A 23412-nucleotide genomic window follows, 5' to 3' on the forward strand; every position below is an offset into this window, starting at 1 on the left:
TAAGTTCCTGGTCTTAACCAGGTCACAAAACTTAGAAGTTAACTAAAATTTGTTGACCGCGGTTCTTCTTTAAAGAGCCCGGGATACGGATAAAGTTAACTCGAACTAAGTTCATAAAAATAAAGAGATGAATTGTAACCAAATGCATAAAAATATATATATGTCAAACTGGCTGAGCAAATTGTCTCGAGGTGGAAACGCCTCACATAAAAAAGAGAATTACAATAGAAAGAGAGTTCAAAATACTTAAACGAGAAGTGTCCTAAGCCCCATCAGTTGGCCCTTTGGAGGTCGCGGTCTCATCCTGCTCCGCCGGGACAGAGGCCTCTCCAGTCTCCGATGGAGGAACCTCCTTATTTAGGCGGGCTTGGAGCTGCGGCAACAAGAATGCCCAGAGGTCCGGCGGCATGAAAGAAAAGTCCGCGTCCGGATTGTGGGACCAGCAGTGATAGAACAGGTCTTGTAAGGACTGCTCCGAGATGACCCGCTCGGCTTTCAGGGCGGCCTGGGAGGCATGGGCTTCGGCCTTCGCCGCCTCAAGATCTGTCCGCGATGCGGCCAGGGAGTTTTTAAGCTCTTGGTTCTCGGAGTGGATCTTCTCTAGCTCGGCTTTAGAGGCCGCCAGCGCGTCTCTCGCCTCCTGAGACTCCTGGAGGGCGGTCTGGCGATCAGCTTCCAAACCCTCGAGCTGGGCCTTGGTCCTAACAATGCCTCTGTATGCGGCAGCAATGCCCTGCAAGAAAAGAATGATAAATTAACAAACTGGAAGGAAAAAGGCGGCGTGTGAGTGTTAAAGCCTTAAAAGAAGGGGGCACTTTACCGTTAAGGTCACGTCCATCGCAGACTCTATAACTCGGACCGGGCTCGTTGTTTCGATGGCCCGGAGCTCCTTCTCCCTGATATTGTAGAAATGGCTGACGGCATAGCTAGCCGACTCATACACCGTACCCCGGAATGCTTCGGGCATCTTCTCCAGAGCCCGGGGGTCGACCGGGATACGCACATCCGGGGCTGCCGCGGCCAGATTCCCGACCTCTATTACCCCGTCCTGGGCGGCTAATGGAGATCGTTGGGGTGGCGGGTGCATGAGCCCTGTCCTGGCAACAGGGAGGTTCGCCCCCCGCGACCTGGGATGGCGGGGCTTTCTCCTTCTCCTTAGCCGGGGATTTGGTGGAGGCCCCAGCCGAGCTCTTGGACTCGCGGAGCCTCTTTAACCTCGGCCCTGCTGGGGGGTTCCCACCGAACACAACGCCCCGCAGGCTATTTCCGGGCTGAGACATCTCTTCTGCTAAGAACAAAAAACATGGTTATTACAAGGTAGCAATCATGCAGAAATAGAGGCCAAAGTTTCAAAGGCAATAAGTAAGCAAATACTAAGGGAGCCCTACCCCCCGAGCTGGAGGAGCCTAAGACGATTATCTCGCGATCTGTCGCAGGTTCTAGGTCCGGCTCTGACTCAGGACTGGACTCTCCTACGTACTGCCTAATCCCCGGAGCATAGATGCCCCCCTGGAGCGCAGGCCACGTGCGCAAGTTGGTCCCGTACTCCTAAAAAAGGACCGACCTAAAGGCTAGGGTATTATCTACTACTACGGTACCCTTAGGCCGACTCTCTTGGTTGTCCAGCACGAGCTGGTCAACGCAGTGAAGCAAGAGCGTGTCCAGGTCCGGATTCCTGGGGTGACGATGGACGAGCTGCCTAGGGTTGAACCTAACCAGCCGGGGGTCTGCAGTGGCCCTATCTACGTTCTTAAACAAGTAAGGGTTACCTTGGCCGGAAGGACCCGCGGCTGCTCCGGACTGGACCCTCTCCTCGCCCATACCTTGGGCGACCTCCAAGGTCCTCTTCCTGTTTATCACGAGAGGAACTTCGTCACCTTCCTCCTCGCCTTCGTCGTCTGCGACCTCCTCCGTGACGATCGGTCTGTTGTCACGAGCTGGGGGAGGCCCCCGGGGCCTTTTCAAATTCAAAGTCTGATTTGGGAAAATCAGCTTGCAGAATACCATCGTCTCGTCCGTCACGAGCACGCGGTAGTCTTTCTCACTGGGGGGCAAGTTCGCCAGTGTATCGTATTGACCCCCGAGGGTCACAAACTATCCGGTCCTCGCGTAAATGGCTGCAAGGTCGGTTGAAATCAGAAGTGGAATAAGGGAGGAGCTAAAACAAGATAACCTTTAAAAGGCGAGCTAAATCAAGGATCACTTACGAGGACGGTTGAAGTAGTGATGGTCGCAATTGCGAAACCCAGTTGACATGAAAAACTGGTCTTTGAAGTCGTTTGGATGGCTCGGCAGCTCGATGACTGCTGCTGTGTTAGGGAAGCGGGTTAAATAATAGAACCCGTCGCCTCGCCCCCGCTGGTCCGGGCTGGCTTTAAGGCAAAAGAAATATAGAATATCAGCCGGAGTGGGGACCTCCCACTCATGCTTTTGGAACAAATACCTTAATCCCGCTAGCAGACGGTATGAGTTGGGGGGGGGGGAGCTGAAATGGGGCCAACCCCACATAGTTCAAAAAATCAGCAAAATACTGATCCAGGGGGAGGAAGGCCCCTGCCTTGAAGTGTTCACCGCTCCAGGCCGCGAACGACTCGTCGAGCGGCGTGCAGCTCCGCTCCCCATCCGCAGCAGGTCGGGCGATCACGGAGGCCACCCCCAGGGGAATGTTGTGGTTGAGGAAGATTTTGGTGATCTTTGCCTGGTCGGTTATCTTCGAGACAATTCTCTCCGCCTCGAAAAACGCGTCAGGGGCCACCTCGGCTTGCTTCTCCACCGCCGGCCCAAAGTGAGGAATTGGCGAGCTGGGCACCACCGCCTTTCCTTTATCCTGTTGGGAAGACGAGCTTCCCACGTTCTTCTGTGGCAGATTTCTCTTTGGAGCCATCTGGTCGCCTATCGAACAAAAGAAAACACTTTAGAAAAGGCGACCCAAGCAGGAGAGTGAAGCAAATATTAAGTACACGAGCTGGGGTAAGCCCAGCCCGTGGAGAGTGGTGCCACGCGTTCCAAGGAACACGCGCCTATGCCCTCAACAGATCCCAGATTACTCGGAATTCGTTTGTCAGAGGACTCAGAGTAAAAAATTGCCTTGGGGGGAAAGTTTCAACAGGCAAGGCGTGGCAAAACCGCTTTTAAGGCGTATTCCCTAAGCTACCCGGTTTTTGCACCCAAAATTCCTAAGGATCCTACCCAGAAATTGTTCCTAAGAGAGAACCATGGAACCCATATTCTAAGACGATGTCCCATGGCAAGTGTGCCCTAATCTAAGAAGGGCTGTCACCCTCCATATCCGCGCGACCCAGAAAACCTCTGCATGTGGCTACAGTAAATTTTTTTACCTAAGCTACAGTGGCATGCTTTCAAAAATAAACAGGGACAGAAGACTTACAGTATATGGTTAGATGGTGAGCGAGGTTGCTGCGCTGGTAGGAGCTTCGTTGGTACAGTGGTCTCCAAGGCTTTGAAGGAACTCGTACGCTTAAGCTTCGTCAACGGAGAAGATGAGAGCAATGGAAATGAGGGTTTCGTTCTCCGGAAGGTCAAAGAGAAAAGAAGGAAATTTGAGAGGTTTTGAATGGTAAGGTGGCCTGTGCGTGGGATGACCACCCCCTTTTTATACAAGGGAAGGATCACGTGCAAAAGGCTCTTGGGAGACCCTCCACTCGAAATATGAAACGATGGCTGGACAGTAGGCTAGGCCATTTAATGCGGTTCTCGTAGAGTGTACCGTCGCCACCCACGGCGTTCCACGTATCAGACGCCTGCGAAAAGCATGGAATACGAAGGGTTGTGGGGGAAGTCTAAAAGCCCCTACTATGGTCTCCCATATCTGACGTCATAGACCACGAGCAGGAGCTTGGGGGGCAGATGTACGCCCTGGTTTTCCCACGGGCTGTTTAGCAGGACGAGCCTCAGACTAAACATGATTTAGTCCGAGGCTCCCACAGGCTGGAGGCTCTATTTCCAGGACGGGCCCTTGCTAGCTCGAGGGGGTCCTGTTTCCAGCTCGCACTTGTTGCCCCAGGAGCTGGGAATAACATCCGACGGCCACGGACGGATAAGCTCGGGTTATGGAATGCTCCGGTAGCGAGCTTCTCAAGAAGCTCTGACCCTATGGGAAGTCAACACGCAAGATAAACGTGCATATTCCTGCCATCACGTGTCCGATATCCCCCTGACTTCTCGGACACGCAGCAGGAACGTGCGTATTCAGACACCCACGGACGAGTTGGGCCGTGCGGCCCATTATCTCCTTCCATACTGATTAGACCACACTTGTATGTCAGGTTTAGGAATTAATCATGAATATCACAGACTTGATGTGACTAATGGTAAGGTCACGGGATGACCTCCCTACCAACTTCCAGGTGCCTTCTCCTATAAATATGGAGACCCTGGGAGTTGATAGGGGTTGAAAAAAATAGTCTTTGAAGAACTATATACTTTGTAAACCAATTACCCAGAGAAGATCAATAATATTGACTAGTGGAGTAGAAGGATTTTAACCTTCGAACCACTTAAAAACGTGTCTCGAGTCACCTAGTTCTTTCCCCAAAGATTTCCTATCTGTGACGGTTATACTTTTAGTACTAATCTCTTTCTCTTCTTCTCTTAATTATCTGTTGCCGAAGAACCGCGTCAACAAAGAGGTTTTTGTGTTAGTCAATATTTTGTAGATTAAAAAGAGTTGAAGATGAAAGCACACATGCTTGACCTCACCATTAATATTAAATGAATAAGGAACAAAACGAACATAATTCATCAACAAATTAACCCAAGGTGTGGCAAAACCAAGTTTGAGCATGACCATCTCTAAGAAAGACCATTCAACTCGATCATATGTCTTACTCATATCCAATTTCATTACTGAAAAACATTTCTTTCCCTGGTTAAGTGCACATGTGGTCTAAAATTAATGTAAAGTATGCAATGAATGTCCCAAAGTAGAGATTTGTATTTTTCATCTAATGTTCTATGGTTCAATTCAATATTATTTTGTATATATGAGATTTTGATGCTTCAAAATAATCCTAAAATAGTCAAACCTACTACTTTGGATGGTTGAAATTATATCATGACCTTTCTTAGTAGTTTTACTAGGATATCCACCACTCAATGCTTAATCATCAATTGATGGTTGGTTAACAAAATTTATTTGAAAAATATTAATTATAATCCAATAATGATATGTGTTATCCAGATTTCCGGATAGCGTTTAGATTGATGTCCTCGGGGAAGCAGAATTATCGATGTCTTTCACGGTAGGTGACCAGAGCTCGCGGATGGACAGAAAGGCTTCGCCTCTCCTGTTTAGTGTCCGGATTACTCTTCCAAGCAAACACGACACGGAAACTCGTCAACTCTCCCGGACTCCCGAAGGGGTATCCTTCGGGGAAGCCCCTTCCAGGAGAAGCTCTTCGAGTGGCCTCCGCGAAAACAGTTCCGTGCCTCGCACGGAACAAAACCAAACGGTCGAGTCCTGGAGGAGGCATATTTGGAATGATATCCGCCTGACACAGGATCCCGCCTGACACGCCCGTCAGGTCAAAGCCGCACACATCCCAGCACGCCTAAGGGTACCTTTTCGCCTACTGTTCCGCTGACAACTTGGAAAAGACGGCTGACTTTGTGTGTTCCCCATACTTTCACGTAAATATACCCACATAGAGTCTTGTAGCCATGCTACTACAGTAATTGTATCCCCTATTTATGGCTGGTGTAATTAAGACTCATGTACGTAGAGAAAAACCCTAATCCGAAACCCTAGCTATAAAGACCCCTTCATTTTACAAGAAGAGGGATGGCCAACAGATCATATAGCAAAAACTCTACTAAAATCTCTCTAGCTTCATCTTCTTCAAGAGAACCCGAGAGAAACACTGTGAGTGTGTGAAGTTCTTGTACACCAGCCATGTTACTGTAACCTTTTCCAAGTATAATAACATCGACTCGTGGACTAGGGCTTGTTAACGCCTGAACCACGTAAAAACACTGTTTGTTTAGTTACATTTCAGCACTTCTACAGTTCTTATCTTTTTATTATTCTGTTTGTATTCGTTTCCGAAAAACTCGGTAAACATTTTGGTGCTTTCATTGAGAGCTGTAGGAAGTTGTTAGTCAGCTCTTCTTCTGTGTACGTTTTTTGTATTCACTTCGTGCTAAAGAGATGGTGACTACGAGAAAATCCGCGGTTGACAAAAATGCTAAGGTCAACCCCGATACTGGGATTGAAGATGTGGTGCAAAGCGAACCCTTGGACTACCAAGGTGAAGACCCGACATCCCGCCAGGATCGGGTCAGTACCGAAGATACGACATACTTAGAAGACGAAGAAGAGTATGTCCAAGACGGTTATTACAAGGACGGCTGCTACTATGAGAAGGACCAAGAACTGGTCCAAGTAGCCGAAGAACTGGAGGTCACCAAAGCCAAGCTTGCTGAGCAGGAGCGCCTCTCCGAAAAAATGCAGCGCATGATGGAGCGCCTCCAAAGCAAGTTCGGAGACCTAGGCGACTCGGACGAGGACGCCTCTGTTTTAGGTGGTGTTGATGCCGCTATGCCGGATCCAGCCACTGCTGGACCATCCAAAGCCGCCCCTAACAAGGGCAAAGAAAAAGTTGGAGAGCCTGTACGCGCTGACGCCCCTGCACCTCCTAAAGGCGTGAATCACAAGGCCGACTGCCCCCTCCGCGCGCAGAAGGTCTCTGGCGCTCCTAAGCCCAGACGTCCTTCAGCCCCAAGGGGGCACTCCGTGCCTAAAGGGCCCGGTGCTAAGGCACCCAGGCCTAGGGGAAGGAACAACCGCCCCAGTGATTCCGTCAACCAGGACGGTCGGGCTGCGAACTCGCACTCCGAAGATAGCTGGTCCACGGTGGACCTAAGAAGAAGGTTGGAGGCCAAGTATGAAAAGGCCAAAGGAGAAAAGGCCCGGCCTCGTGGAGATGACCTCCGAAATCATATTAATGACAAGCTCCGGGGACGTGACCTCCCGGAGAGTGATACGAAGAGGCTCGAGGAACAGATTGCTGCCTTGACCAAGCTATTTCGGAAGCAAAGTGGGGCCCTGTCAGACTCTGAGGAGGAAGACCCGGAACCATGTATTCGGAGGATCGCGGAAACGTCCCTCCCGGATAACTTCAAAATGCCCCACATAGAATTATATGATGGGAGGATAGACCCGCGTACCCACCTAGCTAAATACAACAAAATGATGCAAGTGGCGCGTGTCAGTGAGGACGCCAAATGCATGTGCTTCTCACTCACCCTTACCAAGTCCGCGGAGGACTGGTGGAAAAGATTAGCTCCCGGATCAATCCACAGTTGGAAGGAGCTACAGTCCGCATTCAGGAGGCAGTTTATTGCTGCCCGCGACCATGACATGGAGGTTGGTTCCTTAACCAACATCAAGCAGCAACCCACTGAGAACCTCAAAGCTTTCATTCAGAGAATGATGGAAGCTGCTGCAAAGACCAAGGTCAGCGATGACATGAAGCTGATCGCCCTTCAATCGGGCCTTACTGTCGGCTCCCTGCTATGGGGGGAAATGCAGAGGAGACGGGCAGAAACGCTGTCCGAATTCATGTCAAAGGCTCAGGGAATCATCAACCTTGAGGATGCCTACCAGCAGGCCTTTGGAGTTCCCCCAGCTCCAACGCCTTCCGTGACTGCGCCGAGCTTTGCTTCGTAAGCTCCCGCACCAGCCCTCACGCTTCCAGGAGCCCAATTCACTCCAAGTGTGTATGGGCCTTCCGCGTCTGCTCAGACGCCGAGTCAAACCCATTTCTCTGGGTACGGAGCTGTACAAACCGGATGTAGTATCGCTCCTGGCATGCCGCAGCCGCAAGCGGAAGCCCCAGAACGAAATTTGAGCCAATCGCGGAGCAAACGAAGCGGAAGAAACTCCAACCGGGGAGACCATTCAAAGAAGCCCCGGAAGGATTATGAGCCCAAGTTCACGGAATATACCAGTTTGATAGACTCGCGAGAGAATGTCTATCGGGCGACCTGTAATATGGTCAACTACAGGAAGCCCCCGAAAGTGTCTCACGGAGGAAGGCGTCCGCAAGACTCCAATAAAAGGTGTGAGTTCCACGGAGACGTGGGGCACACCACGAACGAGTGCCTTCAGCTGAAGGATGAGATCGAGTCCTTGGCAAGAGCGGGACACCTCGGTCAGTGGGTGAGGATACCCATTATCTATCCCGGACAGGGGGTAGTTCACGGAGCTGCATATTCCCCGGGACAGAGGGGGACCGCTAGCGCTCCTGGAGCCGGTCACCCCCAAGCTCCCGGGTCTCAGTTCCCAGCGCTTCCTGCTCCAGCCGCTCCGGCACCCATTGCCTTGTTGGCTCCAGGGCCTGGCAACCCATATCCGCCCAGCCTTGCTCCGCCACCCGTTGACGGACACGTAGCCACCATTTCCGGAGGACCGCACCTTGCCGGAAGCTCCCGCAACTCCCAGAAGAGGTACTTGAGGGAGTTAGAACACACCGGGGAGATGTGCGCCTTGGTTCAATCACCTGCTCAACGTCCCCGAATGATGGATCTTCCCATCACCTTCACGGAGGACGATGCTCGACATGTGCACTTCCCCCACAACGATCCCCTCGTGGTGGAAGCCCAGATTGCCAATAAGAAGGTCTCACGGATCTTGGTCGATAACGGAAGCTCCGTAAACATCCTCTTCAAAGCGGCCTTCCACGCGATCGGATTAACCGAGACAGACCTGGCCCCATGCCCCATCCAGCTTCAAGGGTTCAATGGGGACGCACTCATGCCATTAGGCAAAATTCAACTTCCAGTCACCCTCAGAGGAGAAAGCGACGCTTGTGCCTTCAAGCATAGCACATTCGTGGTGGTCGACTGTCCCACGGCGTATAATGCCATCTTAGGCCGACCGGTCCTAATCGATTGTGGGGCCATAACCTCGATACGCCACTTATGTTTGAAGTTTCCATGCGACGATGGGCGTATTGGCACCCTCCGAGGAGACCAACGAAGTGCACGGAGCTGTTATAACGTCTCCGTCCGGTCCGTCTGCACGGTCCAGGAGACGTTTGCTGCCATTCCTTTGGCGGAAGAATTACCATAAACTGGGGGTGCTCAGGAGGCATACTTTGACGAACTCGACCCAAGAGTGGGAATCGAGAAAGCAATAGAGCCGATGGAGGAAGTCGAAGAGGTGATCCTCAACCCGGGAGAACCCACCAAAGTCATTCAGGTGGGGAAAAACCTGCCGTCGGCCATTCGAGATAAGATCGTGGCCACCGTGAAGGATAATCAGGATATCCTGGCATGGTGCCACGTTGATATGATGGGGATTAATCCTAATGTTGCGTGCCACGCACTCAACATAGACCCATCCGCAACTCCAATTCGCCAAAAGAGGAGGCCGTTAGACCCAGTGAGGGCCGAAGCCGTCAAAGCTGAAGTGGACAAGTTGATGTCCATAGGCTTTCTCCAGGAGTCGCACTATCCCGTGTGGTTGGCCAACCCAGTTCTGGTCCCGAAACCCGATGGGTCCTGGAGAATGTGCATTGACTTCACGGACCTAAACAAGGCCTGCCCGAAAGATTGTTTCCCTCTTCCGCGAATCGATCAGATGGTAGACGCTACTTCCGGGTACGAACTCTTATCCTTCATGGATGCGTACTCCGGATACAACCAGATCAAGATGCATGTCGCGGACCAGGAACACACCAGCTTCCTCACGGACAAGGGTGTCTACTGTTACGTGGTCATGCCTTTCGGTTTGAAGAATGCTGGGGCGACGTACCAGCGTCTAGTAAACAGAATGTTCAAGGACCAGCTGGGGAGGAACATGGAGGTGTACGTGGACGACATGTTGGTAAAGTCCAAGACCTCCGGGGACCACAGTGACGACCTTGAGGAAGCTTTCGCCGTGATCCGGAAGTACGGGATGAAACTGAATCCAAAGAAATGTACTTTCGGGGTCTCGTCTGGGAAGTTCCTCGGTTTCATTGTCAGCTCCCGCGGAGTGGAAGCCAACCCTGAGAAAATAAAGGCGTTCATAGATATGCCTTCCCCCTGGAAACATAAGGATGTCCAGAGCGTTACCGGAAGGATAGCTGCTCTCAGCCGCTTCGTATCCAAGGCCACTGACAAGTGTATCCCCTTCTTCAATGTGTTGCGAGGAAACAAGAAGTTCGAGTGGACCCCCGAATGGGAAGCAGCCTTCCAACACCTCAAAGAACATTTAACCTGAGCTCCCATTCTATCCAAACCTGTCGAAGGAGAGGCGTTGTTCTTATACTTAGCTGTGACTGAGCACGCAGTGAGTGCCGCTCTCGTCCGGGAAGATGGCCGTATCCAGCTCCCTGTGTATTACGTAAGCAAGAGGTTATTGGACGCCGAGTCCAGATATTCAATGATCGAGAAACTCTCCCTCTGCTTGCTAATTGCTTCACGGAAGCTGAGGCCATATTTCCAGGCGCACACCATCAAAGTACTCACCAACCACCCTCTCCGACAAGTCTTGCAGAAGCCCGAGTCTTCTGGCAGATTGCTTAAGTGGGCCATGGAACTGAGCCAGTTCGACATCCACTACCAACCACGTGTTTCCATAAAAGGTCAAGCTCTCGCGGACTTTATTGTGGAATGCTCGGGAATGAATGACCTCCCGGAAGATCCTGTCCCGGAACTTCCCACATGGAAGGTCTATGTAGACGGAGCCTCAAATGAAAAAGGAGCTGGAGCAGGGGTCATCCTAATATCTCCCCAAGGGCATCAGCTCCAGAGCGCCATCTGTTTTGCGTTCCCAGCATCCAACAACGAGGCAGAACACGAAGCCATGTTAGCTGGATTACGACTGGCCAGAGAAGTCGGAGCCCAAAAAATCGAAGTATACAGCGACTCCCTACTTGTGGTAAACCAAATATCCGGGGAATACCAGACGAAAGGCGAAAGAATGGCTGCCTACGTGTCTCTCTCCCGCGACCTACTGCAGCATTTCAAAGGCTACCAAATCCGCCAGGTCCCCCGGGACCAGAACTCACTCGCGGACACGCTGGCCAAGCTTGCAACGGACCCGGAGATTGAACAGTATGGCCTAGTCCCCATCGGGCACTTAGAAGCCCCCAGTACTGAGACACGAAGGATAAACGCCATCATCGACCATTCCCACTCCTGGATAGGACTCATCCTCAGATTTCTCACCACCGGAGAGCTCCCCACTGATAAAACTGACGCAAGGAAGCTCCAATATCAAGCTCCCCGATACGTGGTTATGGATGGAAAGCTTTACCGCAGGGGGTTGTCCATACCCTTCCTTAGGTGTGTTGCTGGAACCGAAGTCAGCACCATCATCCATGAGGTTCACGGAGGCTTCTGTGGCGATCATACCTCCGGGCTGAGCCTCTCCAAAAAGATCCTTCGACAAGGATACTTCTGGCCCACCATGAAGAAGGATTGTGTGGATTATGTCAGGAAATGTGAGCAGTGCCAGAGGTACGCCAAGGTTCCGCAAGCGCCGCCTACAGAAATTACCCTAATGACCAGCCCCTGGCCGTTCGCCGTTTGGGGCATTGACCTAGTAGGTTCCCTCCCAACTGGAAAGGGTGGAGTGAAGTATGCCATAGTCGCGGTAGACTACTTCACCAAATGGGCTGAAGCTGAGCCTATGAACACGGTCACATCTAAAAAAGCACTGGACTTTGTCATCAGGAATATAGTGTGTCGTTTTGGGCTTCCACGAAAAATTGTGTTCGACAACGGAAAGCAATTTGACAGTGAACACTTCACGAACTTCTGTGCTTCGCATGGAATTATCAAAAGCTTTTCCGCAATCGCCAGACCCCAGGCTAATGGGCAAGTGGAGGCTGTAAACAAAATATTAAAGACCACGTTGAAGAAAAAACTCCAAGCCTGCAAGGCTCACTGGCCGGAAGAACTTCCGCGAGTACTTTGGGCCTATCGCACAACAGAGAGAACTTCGACGGGGCACACGCCTTATTCCATGACCTTCGGTTGCGAGGCCGTCATCCCAGTAGAAACTATGATCCCCTCTCACAGGCAAGATACCTACGACCCTACCCGGAACCATGCCCTTCTCCAGGAGTCCTTGGACATGATCGAAGAGCTCCGGGAGCAGTCGCAGGTCCAACTAAAAATGTACCAAGGCAAGATAGCCCGACACTTTAACACGAGAGTCAAGAGCCGTACATTCGAAGTTGGGGATCTTGTCCTACGGAGAGTATTTCCTGCTACGCAGGATCCGGGAGTGGGAGTCCTCGGACCCAACTGGGAAGGCCCCTACGAAGTCCAAGAAAAAGTGGGCCATGGGACGTATCACTTAAAGAGACTCGACGGATCTAAAGTCCCGCGCGCCTGGAACGCGGAGCACCTCCGCCGTTACTACCAGTAGGCCCCGGACCATCTAGTCGGAAGTCCTTGGTGAAATTAGCAAAAGTGAAAAATGTGGAAATAATCCTCCCTGTTGTAAAACTCACGCCTAGCAGGCTAATGTAATGAAACACGGAGAGATTCACTCCGCTTTTACTGCACTTTTCATCCCTATGTTCAAAGCTGCGTTTTAACAAGTGACCACGCGGTCCGGAGACGTCCAGACCCCACGCTCACTTGGGGGGGTATACATGGCTAAGGCATAGCCATACGCCCCTTGAACAAAACGTACACAGAACACCACTATTGTGCTAGCATTGTGTTTAAAATTTTTAAATTGTTTGAAATGTTTAAATTGTTAAGCTTAGGTTTATTTGTTGCCATGAACATGCTTGCATTACGTGTCCTATGTGCATTATGTGCTTATGTGAAAATTGCCATGGAAATGCCTGCCATTATGTATCATGAAAATTATCTCCTGTGTAGCCCAGCGATGGACAGGACTGGGGGTTGAGGCACGTTCATAGAGCTACGCCGAAACACCCCCAACTCCCTGACAAGTCCTTTGCAGAATACTCCGCGATCCCTGTAGAGCTCTGCTTCGCAAGCTCCAGCTCCGGGTCCCGCAAGGCGAAAGATGGCAAGATCTGCGACCGTTGTAAGCCTTGCTTCGCAGACTCCAGCTCCGGATCTCACAAAATAATGCATGGCGAGCTCCTCGACCATTGCAAGTTTCAGCTCCAGGAGCAGACATGGTCGATCCACCACTCACAGCAGGCCTTGCTTCGCAAGGCCCCTGCTCCGGGATCACACCTGGTGGGCGTGGCGATTTCCCCGACAGCAACGAGCCTTGCCTCGCAGGGCTCCATGCCAGGTCCCTGAAGTCAGCCACCATGAGGTTCTCAACAACGGTTACTCTTGCTTCGCAAAGATCTAACCTTAAGTCTAGCGACGCTCACCAAAAGAACTCCCGTTCCAAACCATGGAACGACTCACCTTAGCAATCCCAGTGAACAGTATAACTACAAGTCCCGGGATTGGCTATCTGCCTTAGGAAAGCTAAAATACGGTGAAAGGAGCCTGGCCGTTGGAACCAGGAAACCTTCGTAACCTAGAAACTACGTGGGAAAAGACATCAGCCGTTAGAGCTTCAAGTGGGAAGTGCATAGGTTTTGGCCGTTGGAACCAAAACCTCATGCGTCCCCACAACAGTTTCTACCGTATAAAAGTCTACCCTAAGCGCAAAGATAAATAAAGAACTCGGCAGAAAAGAAAGGAGAATGCTATAATTATGGCAAATATGTCCGCAATGAAAAACTCAAAATGAAAAATAATTAAAGATAAAACCCCTTCAAGCATTGGGGGTAGCTGCAGCTTCCACGACCGCGGCTTCGGGGGCATCGGCTTCAACTGAGGCTGGCGGAGTCGGCTCATTGGAAGACGGAACTTTGTCACGGGAAGGTTCAGAGGTCCCCGCCTCTCCGGGATCTCCCGCCTCCGGGGGTCCAGCACGTTCGTCAATGTTGTAAGTTTGGACGTACGCCTCTGGGCCTTGATCCCACACGAGTAGCTTCTCCCTCATGGCTTCGGCATCATCTCCCAGATAGCCTAATACCTCCGGGTTCACTTTCCAGAGTTGATGCATGAGGACCACATGCGATATATTAATCGTCCTGTTCAGTATCACCTCAGCATCCTCCTTCTCCTTCAAGCGCTCCGCCTCGGAGGTTGCCAGCTGTGCCTCCGCGACAGTTAGTTGAGCCCTCAATTTTTCCATTTCGGCCTTGGAGGCATCCCGCTCCCCCTTAAGAGAATCAATCTCCTTGCGCTGCTCCCTATTTTGGTTCAGCACGGATTGCTTCTCGGTCACATGCCCCCTGGCAGTGAATTGCAAGGCCCCGATCTCTTTATCCTTCTCGGCGAGCCCCAACTGCAGCATAGACACGAGATCCCTGCTCCTCTTATGGAGTTGCTCCTCCTCGTGCAGCTTACTCTGAAGAGTGGAATATTCCTCTTGCTGCTTAAGGAGGAGATCATTTTTTGATTGCAAGCGAGCTTCCAAAGTATCCTTCTCCACCCTGGCTTGGGACAGCTCTTCCCGGAGCTTGGAGTTTCGGCCTTCATCTCATCCGACCGCTGTCTGAACTCATTCTCTGCCTTGGCCCGGTACTCTTGGTATTTGGCAAGATATTTCTTGTCCGCCTCTTCCTCAGCGGTGCGCCGGACCTGATCAATCTTCTCCGAAGCCTCCAAGGCCTGTTGGGTCAGTTTCTGCTTCTCCGCCTCTAAGGTCTGGCGAGCCAGCTGGCTCTCCTCCAGCTGAACCAGAACTGCACCAACCTCCCGGAACGAGCGTTCTGCGATCATAGAGGCCTGCAAGGAAAGATAACAAAATGAGTTAAGCAGAACCAAATGTGCTAAGACAAGTGATCCCAAAACGCAACTGACGGCCTACCCCAGACAGTTGCTGCTTCACAGCGTGTGTCAGCAACAACAGATCCTTACTGCTACTGATGGCCCATTTCTCAGAATTGAGCTCGCACAAGCTCAGGGCCATGTCCTCCATCATCTCAGCTCCGAACGGCGCCAATGCACGTCCGAGCCTAGGCACCAGCCTCTTCTCCAAGGCTGGGCCATCCAAAACCGCTCCGGCCGGGTGAAGGGATCTCACCCCCTCGGCCAGCTCAGCTCTCTTCACGGCAGACAAGTTATCTGCCCTTCCCTGAGTAACAGCCTTCTCCGCCTCTAACCGCCTCTTCAAAAAACTATCGGCCCGTCTTACACCCTCCAGGAGGGCAGCGGGGAAGCGGGTTGGTTTCTGCGGGAAGTGGAACTTCAGGCCAGGCAGAGGAAGGTTTGTTGGCTGAGAAGAAGGAGACCCCGAAAGGGTGGACCCCTTTTGGGCTGGAGGAGGAGGCAGACGGGGTATTAAGGCCCCGGTCTGTTGCTTTTGCTGCTGCGAAAGCGGAAGTAATTGCCCTTGTTGCTGCTGCTGGTTTGGATGTTGTGGTTGCTGCAGCTGTGGCGTTGGTGATTGTCTCTGTTGTTCTTGTTGCTGCTGTTGTTGTAGCTGTGGTTGCTGTGGTTGCTGTTGTTGTTGCCTTCGACCAGGAGAAGAGTGTCTAAGGCGTTTCTTGTTAGCGCCCTCAGCATCTTCTCCGGGACGCTTGCTCGCCCCCGTTGTCTTCACGGGGAACACAAGCCCTTCCCCGTCGCTGCTGCTACTCGAGACCATCATAGTCTCGGAAGGCCCGTCAGCAGGAGACTTCTCTACCCCCGGAGACGCTTGCGCCTCGCCACTTGTCTCCTTGGGGGTGGCAGCTTTACCTCCACTACCAGCCTTGGTCTTCCGTCCTTTCCCCGTGGACGGGTCTTGGCTGGTGGCAGCCTTCTTAATGAGCAAAGTAACCCTCCCCAACATCTTGGCTTCTGGATACTCTGCAAGAAACATACGAAGCAAGGTTAACGAACCAACAAGCAATGAGAAAGAAGATAAGCGGAAGACAAGACAATAACCAACATAAAAGCACAAGCAAGCTCGCCAGCAGGGAACAAGGAACAGGAAAAATAAAAGTTTGAAAGGGACGACCATGCACGAGAAGCGTGGATGGCCTTCCCCGAGCAAAACAAAACACCGCTTCCTGCTCCAGGAAGCTCCCGTACTCCTTGAAGTCCGGGAATGACATGCTGAGGGAAGAAGGGTCAACCATGATGACACCTTCTGGCAGACTACCGTCACTCAGACACCCGAGAAGCTCATCTACCCTATCGCAATATCTGTCAAAAGGTATCCTACGCGGATCTAGCCTAAGGAAGCGGGGATCGAACCCCATCTGAGAGGTCCGGGAAACCTCAGACAGGCTGGGGGTGTGGATCAATCGAAAACTAGTCTTACCTCTCCCGGAGGTACTAGCCCCCGGAGCCCCTTCGTTAGGGTAAGCCGCGGCGTGGCGGGCCTCGATCTCCTCTTCCTCTGGCTGGGGGTCGGGGAACCTCTCCGCCCAACTAGGAGATAAAGTATTCTCGTCCCGGGCTGCTTGGTTGATCACCTTGGACAGCTCCAAGGCAATCTGCTCCCGGATGTCGGCAGACACCTGACTTTGCCCCCTGCCACTCACTGGCTCGATGTTTTGGAAAGAGGCGAGTAGCCCATACTCCCTCAAAGATTCGGAGGTCACAAGTCCCTCCACTTTCAACTCTTCCTCAGAAAGCCCTTCGTAGAACTTGGACCTCCTTATCATCTCCGCACAGCGAGGTGTCCGCGGAATGACTTCTGCAAAATTCAAATACAAGCATTAGAGATCCTCCCAAAAGGCAAATCAAACGCAAAGAAACAAAGTTGAAAAGGAGAGAAAGGAGCACTTACCAGGGATTTTGAAGTCCAAAGATAGGGCTGGCACCCTCTTCAGCGGAAAGCCAGTTGTCAGGAACCAGTACTCCCGGTGGTCTGGAACCCTCGCGGTATGACAGGTGGGGCACATCACGTCCGGGTGCCTTTCCAGCCTGTAAAACCCCACCTTGTCTGAATGACCCCTCATAGGCTGAGACTTCAACCCGTAGAAGTACAGCACCTCCTCCAGGGTAGGAGCTTCCAGTTTCCGGGACTTGCAAAAGATGAACCACCCTGCTAGGAGCTTGTAGCTGGGAGGAATCAACTGGAAGGGGGCAATCCCCGCCTTCACACAGAAATTGGCAAAGTAACTCCTTAGGGGCAAGTGCGCCCCACACACTATGTGTGCCCAGCTCCAGGCACCAAAGCCCTCGTGACTCTGGCTAGCCGACTCGCCCAGCACCGACAGACGGTGCCACATCAGACCTGGGATGTTCTTCAGGCCTGCCTCGGAGGAATACAGCTCCAGCATGCCATAATTCCTGAAAAGGTTCGGCTTTTGGTCCATCTCCCAGATTGAACTATTGGAAGTCGGTGGGCTAGCCGCGACCACTTTCGCCTTTCCTTTCCCCTTTGCACCAGCGACAGGGGAACCCTTCTCTTGGGCAGAATCAGCCTCCCCCACAGCAAGGAGTTGTTCCTTTGGGATGTTCGTCACTGGACAAAAGAAAGAAAGAAGAAAACACTCTAAGCAGTCAGCACCCTTGTCATACCCTAGTGGTATCAAAGGCGTCGGGGAGACCCTCCCCGAAAACTGCTTGGAGAGGCTCCCACCGAGCTTACCGAGGGATTGGCACCATGCCACCCGAAGGGCAGCAAGGAACCAGACTCAGACTCCGAGCCTAAGCCCACCAAAAGAAGTGTTTTCCAGAGAAAGACACCCTAAAGGCGTTCATGCTTATGCCCTAAAACAGCAAAACAAGGAACGACTTTCCAAACGCAAATCGCCAAAGCATGCAAAAAAGGCTACTTATCGACTCACATCAATCACATGCCTACCAAAGCCCTATTCACGCATGCACATAAGCGATAATGGCAGAAACCTCTACTCTAACAACTACCAACAACCTAAGGTTTGGGAGGAAAGAGCAAAGTAGAAATACTTACTGATATTCGGGTAGTTGGAGGTTGAAGGAGTAACTGGATCACTGCACAGCACGATCGCGAGAAGTAAAAGCTGCAAAGACGAACGGCGATTCAAACCAGGAACTTCGGCGAATAAACCCACTGCCAAATCAAAAGAAAAGTTTCCAGATACTTACCAAAAGAAATGGCAAGTTCGGAGGAACGGAAGCTAGGAAGCCTGAGAGTTCAAAGGTTTGGAAATCTGAAAATCCGAAAGATAGAGAATTTGAAAGCGTAAAGAGGAAGAAAGGTCCTTTCCCTCGTTTTTATAGCAGGGAAGAAGTCGTTTCGAATTCCTCAAATGGACAGTCCCGATCTTCCCATTCCGTGTGCATCAGATCCAACGGCTGGAGATGAAGCGACGATCCTATTTATGACTCCTCGGATGGGAATAAAGTATTTATTTCCCATCATTGCACCACCTCGGGCCCGGAGTACCATTAAAAACCGTCAAATCATTACTCAGATGACTGACGCACGCATACTCAACCAGTCGCCTCACGCACACGTCTTGGTCGCAGAACCATTCCCAGCATGACACGTGGTCCTTGCCGCACTTGAGTACTTGAGTTCAAACAGAAGAAATTCCCTTTCTTTTTCATACTAACACTCAGGCGGGAAAAAGGAACCCTTCCGGGAACACAGAAGGTGGCCCCTCGCCTAATCTAAGAGACCGAAATACCCGGAGGACTGTACAAGCTCCCGGATCTCTCAAAGCTCCGTGACCTTGGGGGGTAAATGTTATCCAGATTTCCGGATAGCGTTTAGATTGATGTCCTCGGGGAAGCAGAATTATCGATGTCTTTCACGGTAGGTGACCAGAGCTCGCGGATGGACAGAAAGGCTTCGCCTCTCCTGTTTAGTGTCCGGATTACTCTTCCAAGCAAACACGACACGGAAACTCGTCAACTCTCCCGGACTCCCGAAGGGGTATCCTTCGGGGAAGCCCCTTCCAGGAGAAGCTCTTCGAGTGGCCTCCGCGAAAACAGTTCCGTGCCTCGCACGGAACAAAACCAAACGGTCGAGTCCTGGAGGAGGCATATTTGGAATGATATCCGCCTGACACAGGATCCCGCCTGACACGCCCGTCAGGTCAAAGCCGCACACATCCCAGCACGCCTAAGGGTACCTTTTCGCCTACTGTTCCGCTGACAACTTGGAAAAGACGGCTGACTTTGTGTGTTCCCCATACTTTCACGTAAATATACCCACATAGAGTCTTGTAGCCATGCTACTACAGTAATTGTATCCCCTATTTATGGCTGGTGTAATTAAGACTCATGTACGTAGAGAAAAACCCTAATCCGAAACCCTAGCTATAAAGACCCCTTCATTTTACAAGAAGAGGGACGGCCAACAGATCATATAGCAAAAACTCTACTAAAATCTCTCTAGCTTCATCTTCTTCAAGAGAACCCGAGAGAAACACTGTGAGTGTGTGAAGTTCTTGTACACCAGCCATGTTATTGTAACCTTTTCCAAGTATAATAACATCGACTCGTGGACTAGGGCTTGTTAACGCCTGAACCACGTAAAAACACTGTTTGTTTAGTTACATTTCAGCACTTCTACAGTTCTTATCTTTTTATTATTCTGTTTGTATTCGTTTCCGAAAAACTCAGTAAACAATATGCATTGTATTTAGCTTTAATTATTAGACCTTTTTGTGGGGACATTTTCACAATTTTAGATCAGCAGTCGAAATTATTAGACAGGCGGTCGAAATTTCAGACAACCTGTCGAAATTTTGAAATAGACAGTCTAAATATCAAGCTGCCTGTCGAAATCATTAGACAGGCAGTCAAAATTTTGGAGAGCATGTTGAAATATCGATACAAGTATTCTAAATTTTAGACTATATGTCGAAAATGATATAGAACCTCTCAAAATTTAAAATAACTCGTCGACTATAAGATGATTGAGTGTCATGAGCAGCTCCTAACATCAACAAATCCCACCTTCTCTCAAGAAATTCCACTAACTTCAAAGACCTTCAATAATTTCCTTGAGTGTGTTCTTTAGAGTGACCAAAAGTGAGAGTGAGAGGGGATGAACGTGAATCTTCTAGAGTGTTTAGCTCAAAGCCTCATCTTGACTTAGTCCCAAATCCAAAAAGACATTTTTGCTCCTAAGCAAACTTAATCCTAAAACCAAACTCGTCTGAAATATCGACAGCTAGTCTCAAATATCGACAGCCTGTCTAAAAATTTCAACACCTCATCTGAAATTTCGACAGCCCGTCTAAAATTTTCGACACCTCGTTTGAAATTTTGACAACCTGTCTAAAACTTTCGACAGGCTGTCTAAAATTTCAACAAACTGTCTGAAATGTCCAAAAGGCTGCAATAACACAATAAAACAACATATATCTTAATTAACATTTTATAAACTTAAACAAAACTTAATCTTAATGAGTGGTAAATATTTCATTCAAACTACTATGATGATTAATGGATCTAATGAATTCTAATCTTTATCAAACTACTATAATGATCAATGATTAGGTGGTAGATATTCTATTGAGGTACTACTATGATGATTATCTTTATAGTATTAGAACAACACTTTATCATGTAGAATTGGATCTTAATTATACATTTTCGACAATTTGTCGTGAGTTTCGACAACTTGTCTAAACATTTCGACGGGTAGTCTCAAAATTCGACAGCATGTCTAAACATTTTCACAGATTGTCCAAAAAGTTTGAAATGTACAAAAAGGCTCCAATAACTATATACGATATATATTAATTATAATATCCTAATTAACACTTTATAAAGTTAAACAAAACTTAATCTTTATGAGATTATGATGATTACAGATTGAGAGGTACATATTTCAATCAAACTACTATGATGATCAAAGATTGGGTGGTAGATATCCTATTGAGGTACTATTATGATGATTATCTTCATAGTCTTAAAACAACACTTTATCGTGTAGAATTTGATCTTAATTATACCTTTTTGACAATTTGTCGTGAGTTTCGACAACTTGTCTAAACATTTTCGACCACCTATCTATATATATATATTGACATGTTGTCTTATAATTCAACAACCTATCTAAAATTTTTGACCACTTGTTTGTATATTTCGACAATCTTTCTAAAAGTTTCGACCACCAGTTAAAAATTTCAATATGCAGTCTAAAACTATCAACAACCAATTTCAATATTCAGACAACCTAGTTAAAACATTACATATCAAACCAAGTCCAAAAGATGAAATCACACAATATTATCAAAACATTACATATCAAACCAAGTCCAAAATAAATCCAAAAATAATCATTTCTCTTGCATGTGGTATTTTTTGTCCATAATATCCACAATTGGAACACTTCCGTTGCTTTTTTGCCCATCAACATCAGAAACCTTACCATTTACTTTCTTTGATGACGATTCAGGTGCAGAATTAGTCTTCTCCTTTGAAAACTCTCATCTCAAAGGAATTCGTTTATTCTTTGGTCTCCTTGGAGGAATTAACTTCACTGGTTTGATAACAACTTGAGACTTAACCTCTTTTGGAAGATGTTGTTCTATTTCAGGTAGTAAAGGGTAAATAGATTCTGCATAAGCCATCCTCCAAAATTCAGTCGTGTATTTTGAGCATAGACTATATACATCTACTCCATGATACATTGACGCAGCGACACTGTGAGCACATGAAATCTTATCAATGGAAAACTCTCGACGTGTACAAGAATGTTGCGATCATTTTCGTTATCTTGCAATTTCCATGTAAATAAACTAACAATGTCTCTACTATTTTTTATTGCAATTGGTTCAATCTCCACCATTGTCGTTATCTTGTAAGTTAATTTTATATCGAAGATGTTGCGATCGATTTTTGTAACTTCATAAATGTGTCCAACTAACTCATCATAAGTTAGGTTAGTTTGTACCAAACTTGATCTTGATTGTGAGCCATTTGAAATCCATTTCCATGAGTCTTCATTCTTTTTCCACAATCTGTCACATAATATTACAATATTTTTCAATGACATCTGAAAAAAAATAATACAATAAACAAATATAAATTATTGGTATTACTTTGATTGAAAAGTTATATAAAAAAAATGAAAATCAAGTTGAAAATCTAGAAATTCGACAACCTGTCTAAAAATTAGACAACTTGTTTGATAAATTCGACAACCCGTTTAAAAATTCGACAAGTGGTTGAAAATATACCACGATCTGTCTAAAAATTATACTACTTTTCTAAATTCAATAGATGATCTAAAATTTAGACAGGTGGTAAAAAAAATACGACTACTGGTCTGAAATTTAGACAGTTGGTCTAAACTATCAGACTCCTTGTCGAAAAATTAGACAAGCTGTCAAAAAATTTTGGGTTTCTCTATTTCGAAAATGGCCAAAACCACTATTAAAATTTTCAGATTTTCAAGCTTTAACCTCCATAAAACTCCAAAAATAAACCTAAATCCTTACTTATACTTTCAATATACTAAAACAATCATTTTGCATTTTAAATATACAAAAACAATATCAAGAATCTCATTTTTCATAAAAATATAAACCAACCTTTTGAATGGGTGGTGACCAGATTTGTGGAGAGACGGTGGCAGCCGATGATGAGCAGTGTTCACCAGCGGTGGTGGTGGCAAAGGGCAGTAGTCGCCGATGGTGGTGGTGGTGGCGTGGGGATGGGAGTGGGTGGTTGTGGATGGGTGTGGGTGGATGGGTGAGAGGAAGAAGATGATAGCTTTTAGGGTTTTTGTTTTAATTTATTATTATTTTATTTTAAGGGTAAAATGGGTAATACAAAATGTTAAGCAAAAATTTCATATTTAGAAAATAAAAAAATAAATGTGAAACACAATTTCACCTATGCCAAATTTATAGCATAAGATTTTATTTATTTAAGTTAACCTCTTTGTTATCCAATAAATCAACATTGGTGACGTGGAAAATAATCTCTGGACACGTGGCTGATACCTGGAAGCGTCTGCTAGAGTATCGACCAGAAGACACAGTAGAGGCAGGGTAAGCCCTCTTACCCGCGACCAGTCTGGTCGATGGTTCCGTGTACAAGGCAACTTTTATGGGAAGATCTTTATGAATCCCGAATTTATCTCATACAATCTTCTGGATATCCGATTATTCAGGGAAGAATATCTGTAACAATCTCTTGTAACCCTCCTTGAGCCTATAAATAGCAAGAGATAGCTCAAAGGAAGGGACCTTTTTTCACTTTAGAATCATTCAAAACTATAGTAATTCTCCAAGTAAACCTGTATCGTTCTCCAGAGCTGTGTGAAACTCATTGAACCCTGGTTCTTTGATCACCCTTCTGATTCTTATATCAATATTAGTCTAAGTGGACATAGGTCGTTACCAGATCCTGGGGCCGAACCACTATAAATTACTGTGTTTTCTTTACTTTTGTCATTGCGTTCTTCTCTATACACTCGTTTATATCAACCACGTTTTGACTCTGTGTCAGTTGGCCAAATCTTGGGTCAACATTCTGGTGCTTTCGTTGAGAGATTGATTTATTGCTGTTGAGAAAACT

Source organism: Humulus lupulus, chromosome 7, assembly GCF_963169125.1.
Source record: "Humulus lupulus chromosome 7, drHumLupu1.1, whole genome shotgun sequence".
Lineage (NCBI taxonomy): Eukaryota > Viridiplantae > Streptophyta > Magnoliopsida > Rosales > Cannabaceae > Humulus > Humulus lupulus.